This window comes from Asterias amurensis, chromosome 2, assembly GCF_032118995.1.
Source record: "Asterias amurensis chromosome 2, ASM3211899v1".
NCBI classification, from domain to species: Eukaryota; Metazoa; Echinodermata; class Asteroidea; order Forcipulatida; family Asteriidae; genus Asterias; species Asterias amurensis.
Genome location: NC_092649.1, coordinates 22,357,592 through 22,363,140, shown reverse-complemented (window position 1 = coordinate 22,363,140; position 5,549 = coordinate 22,357,592). Strand labels below are relative to the sequence as shown.

General features: G+C 35.9%; 1 long non-coding RNA gene across 1 annotated transcript; it reads left to right on the top strand.

The window, feature by feature from the left end:
• Window positions 1–2,328: 2,328 nt before the first annotated feature.
• On the top strand, window positions 2,329–4,245 carry LOC139933881 (uncharacterized). The gene is made up of 3 exons (XR_011785640.1): window positions 2,329–2,428; window positions 2,965–3,113; window positions 3,445–4,245. It is a non-coding gene; the product is annotated as an uncharacterized lncRNA (long non-coding RNA).
• The last annotated feature ends 1,304 nt before the right edge of the window (window positions 4,246–5,549 follow it).

The following is a 5,549-nucleotide window of genomic DNA, read 5'->3' as shown; positions in this document are numbered from 1 at the left end:
AGAAACTTCTTTTTTAAAGATTTCTTTTGATGTGCTTTTCAGGTTGGCTGCTTGATGTCTCACCGGGACGTTGACTGAACCATCTATCGCAGTTGCTAGAATCGACCTGTTGCTGTATCTGGACGCGTCACTCTCCACTTCATAAGGTATATATTTTTTTCTTTTAAATAAAGAAGTTTTGGACAATATCAATCTGTAAAAGCTCTATTTAATCCAGCATTTTCCTGTTTTAGTTGTATTTGATGTGTTATTCAGGTTGGCTGTTTAATGACTGACTGGAACGTTGACTGAACCGCCTAATGGGGTTACAGGGATCGACCTGACGCTGTATCTGGCTGCCTCATTCTCTTCTTTAACTAGTAGATTTTGTTTCTGTTATTTTTACAATGAAGAAAAACATCACTAATATTTTTACACAGTCTTTAAAGGTATGCCATTTTTCATTATTCTACTAGCCAAACTTTCACCTCCATCCATCATGGTTCACAGGGTCATATGTAGCAACCACCCACACCATCTATCGCACCGAATATAATCCCAAACTAATAAGAAGAAACCTGGTTTCTAAATGCATTTTTTGATTGTATGTATTTGTTTTTGGTTTCATGCAATGATGAAATGTGACTGAACCATCCAACGGAGTTGCTGAAATTGGCCTGTCGCTGTATCTGGATGCCTCACTCTCTACTTCAAAAGGTAGATAATTTTTCTTTAGACAAAGAAGTTTTTAACAAATCCCATCTGTTTAAAGCTCTTTAATTTAGATTCTTATTTGTTTTAGTTTTTCTTTTGATATGTTATTCAGGTTGGCTGCTGGATGACTGAATGGGATGTTGACTGAACCATAACCGAGTTGCTGGAATCGACCAGTCGCTGTATTTTGAGGCCCCACTTACTACTTCCAAAGGTATATATTGTTTCTTTACATAAAGAAGTTTTTAACAATTCCAATCTTTATAAAGCTCCTTTTAATTCAGAAATTTCTTTTTTAAAGATTTCTTTTGTTGTGCTCTTCAGGTTGGCTGCTTGGTGTCTCACCGGGACGTTGACTGAACCATCTATCGGAGTTGCTGGAATCGACCTGTTGCTGTACCTGGACGCCTCACTCTCCACTTCTTGAGGTAGATTTCTTTTCTTTGAGATAAAGAAGTTTTGGACAATATCAGTCTGTAAAAGCTCTATTTAATTCAGCACCTGCCGCTGTATCTGGATGCCTTACTCTCTACTTCAAAAGGTGGATATTTTTTCTTTAAACAAAGAAGTTTTTAACAAATCCAATCTGTTTTAAGCTCTATTTAATTGAGGACCTTCTTTGTTTTAATTTTTCTTTTGATATGTTATTCAGGTTGGCTGCTTGATGACTGACCGGGGCGTTGACTGAACCATCTAATGGAGTTGCTGGAATCGACCTGTTGCTGTAGCTGGACGCCTTACTCTCCACTTCATAAGGTAGATTTCTTTTCTTTGAGATAAAGAAGTTTAGGACAATATCAATCTGTAAAAGCTCTATTTAATCCAGCATTTTTCTGTTTTAGTTGTATTTGATGTGTTATTCAGGTTGGCTGTTTAATGACTGACTGGAACGTTGACTGAACCGCCTAATGGGGTTACAGGGATCGACCTGACGCTGTATCTGGCTGCCTCATTCTCTTCTTTAACTAGTAGATTTTGTTTCTGTTATTTTTACATTCAAGAAAAACATCACTAGTATTTTGACACAATCTCTAAAGGTATGCCATTTTTTTCATTACTCTACTTGCCAAACTTGCACCTCCTTCGTCATGATTCACAGGGTCATATGTAACAACCACCCACACCATCTATCGCACCAAATATAATCCCAAACTAATCAGAAGAAACCTGGTTTCTTAATGTATGTTTTGATTGTATGTATTTGTTTTTTATTTCATGCAATGATGAAATGTGACTGAACCATCCAACGGAGTTGCTGAAATTGACCTGCCGCTGTATCTGGATGCCTTACGCTCTACTTCAAAAGGTGGGTATTTTTTCTTTAGACAAAGAAGTTTTTTATAAATCCAATCTGTTTAAAGCTCTATTTAATTCAGGACCTTCTTTGTTTTAATTTTTCTTTTGATATGTTATTCAGGTTGGTTACTTGATGACTGACCGGGGCGTCGACTGAACCATCTAATGGAGTGGTTGGAATCGACCTGTCGCTGTATTTTTTCGCCTCACTCATACTTCAAAAGGTAGATAATTTTTTCTTTAGATAAAGAAGTTTTTAACAAACCCAATCTGTTTAAAGCTCTATTTAATTCAGAACCTTTTCCTTATAGTTTTCTTTTCATGTGTTATTCAGGTTGGCTGCTTGATGACTGACCGGGACGTTGACTGAACTGTCTAACGGAGTTTCTGGAATCGACCTGTTGCTGTATCTTGACGCCTCACTTTCTACCTCAAAAAGGTAGATATTTTTCTTTTCGATAATTTAAAATACAATGATTTCAATCTGTAAAAGCTCTGATTAATTCAGAACCTTCTTGTTTTAGTTTTCTTTTGATGTGTTATTCAGGTTGGCTGTTTAATGACTGACCGGGACGTTGACTGAACCATCCAACGGAGTTGCTGCAATTAACCTGTTACTGTGCCTGGATGCCTCACTCTCTACTTCAAAAGGAGTACAATGGTTTTCTGTAGACAAACAAGACTATGTTCGTATCTGGAAAAAGTTCTTCTTAATTCAGCATCGTCCTGTTTTGTAATCAGGGCCAAATTTCATCTGGCTGTTTAAGCAAAAAATATTGCTTAACAGTTTTCTGCTAACCAAAACAAAAGCAGGATACTAGTCATACATTGTACATGTGACACGGTATTTTGGCATATTAATGTTGTGCTTAGTTCCCTGTGGAGCCTAAGCAGCGTTGTAACATGGACCCTGATGATCTATATTTGTTTTCATATGGTTCGTCCTGATGTGAGTACATTGTTATTTTCTTTCAGATGATTGTGACGACTGCTTTTCTGCCCTCCGTCAATATGGACCATGAAGATGTGACAACACAGTACAAAGAGAGATACATCATGGCTTGAGGAGATGGACATCAAAGTATTTCTCAGCTACATACCAGGGTCCCAAGTGGAGTTTGAAGGTAGGATCTCTTTTAGCTAAGCTTAAGCTGAAAGTTTAGAAATCCATTAAAGTGCAGAAAATATACATTTCTTACGTCTCATAATTAAAACATAGTCCCATATTACCTTGCACCAATACTGTATTGTTAAACTGCAGGCGCGTCACTGAGTGAGAGATATGCATGCTTTATAAAAAGCCATTTTTGTGGTTATTATTACACACTCATCTTTGACCTTTAAATTAAAACCTGAGTTAAATCTTGAGTTTAAAGGTCAAAGATGAGTGTATAATAGTGACCACAAAAAAACCAGTTAAAATTTTTTTTTTTACGTTTGATCATATTATTACAGGATTAACGTGAAGAAAACTCTTTCTTCACCACCTCATCTAAGGCGTCATGTCAACAGATGGACACATTGTATAACAGAATGAACCCCAAGAACACAAAGAGGCAGATCAAGTTGGCCTTGGATGGACGGCACAACAGAATGTGGAAGCTTCACGTGGAAGCTTCACATGGAAGCGACAAGCACAAGAAAGATCAAGGTGGAATGGTGACGAAGAGACCTTCCTTCTACAGTATGGAGCGGTATAGGCTAGATAGATTGATATTTTCCAATTTAAAATAACACAAAATCTTTTTTTTTGTAAATTTCACTATTCGTTGGCCTGTTTTATTCATTCTTGGAAGTTGACATGAAACAGTTTTTGTCCTCATTGCTAAAATACTTAACTCTGGATGAAGTTTATTTCATTGCTATTGTAATTTTTATTATTCTTATTGCTTATATGGTATCTGTTCTGTGGAACCCTTACATGGTGGCCACCATGTTTTTATTATTATTATCTACTGTATGAAGACATGTAAAATATTGTGACACACATAGGGTTAATTAAAGTTTGTAATGTCAAAGTTCATGACCTTGTCTTTGTTTGAGTACTCATTAACAAGGTTTTATAATTACAAAGTTCTTGACATTGTCCATGGTATTCATTAAGGTCATTTGAGTTCTCATTAACTAGAGGTTTTATAATTACATAGATCATGACAGAGCCATGGTATTAAGGGTAATTGAGTTCTCATTAACAAGGTTTTAATTACAAGGTCATGACGTTGTCTTTAGTGTTTTTTTATAGTGTGTTGAGTACCCCTTAACGATGTATAAAGATCCCCTTTAACTGATTGTGGGGTGGGAGATGACAACCTTCACGTGGTCCACCCTGTTGTTAACTAATTGTCATCAGACAATAGAGCTCTATAATACTTGTTTGTATAGCTCTATATGCACCAAACCAATGTTTTAATTATATTGGTCATGACATTGTCTTTAGTGTTTATTTAATGTGTGCTTAGTACCATTAAGGATCTTTTAAGATTCCTTTAACTGTTATTTGTGGGGTGGGAGATGACAACCTTCACGTGGTCCACCCTGTTGTTAACTAATTGTCATCAAACAATAGAGCTGTATAAATACTTGTTTCTATAGCTCTTTGCACCAAACCAATGTTTTAATTATATTGTTCATGAAATTGTCTTTAGTGGTCATTTAATGTGTGTTTAGTACCATTAAGGATCTATTAAGATTCCTTTAACTGTTAATTTGTGGGGTGGGAGATGACAACCTTCACGTGGTCCACCCTGTTGTTAACTAATTGTCATCAAACAATAGACCTATATAAACTTGTTTGTATAGCTCTATGCACCAAACCAATGTTTTAATTACCAGGTCATGACATTGTCTTTAGTGTTTATTTATAGGGTGTTTAGTACCATTAAGGATCTATTAAGATTCCTTTAACTGTTATTTGTGGGGTGGGAGATGACAACCTTCACGTGGTCCACCCTGTTGTTAACTAATTGTCATCAAACAATAGAGCTATAATTTATATACTTTTTTGTATAGCTCTATGCACCAAACCAATGTTTTAATTATATTGGTCATGACATTGTCTTTAGTGTTTATTTAATGTGTGTTTAGTACCATTAAGGATCTCTTAAGATTCCTTTAACTGTTATTTGTGGGGTGGGAGATGACAGCCTTCACGTGGTCCACCCTGTTGTTAACTAATTGTCATCAAACAATAGAGCTATATAAATACTTGTTTCTATAGCTCTTTGCACCAAACCAATGTTTTAATTATATTGGTCATGACATTGTCTTTAGTGTTTATTTAATGTGTGCTTAGTACCATTAAGGATCTTTTAAGATTCCTTTAACTGTTATTTGTGGGGTGTGAGATGACAACCTTCACGTGGTCCACCCTGTTGTTAACTAATTGTCATCAAACAATAGAGCTATAATTTATATACTTGTTTGTATAGCTCTATGCACCAAACCAATGTTTTAATTATATTGGTCATGACATTGTCTTTAGTGTTTATTTAATGTGTGTTTAGTACCATTAAGGATCTCGTAAGATTCCTTTAACTGTTATTTGTGGGGTGGGAGATGAC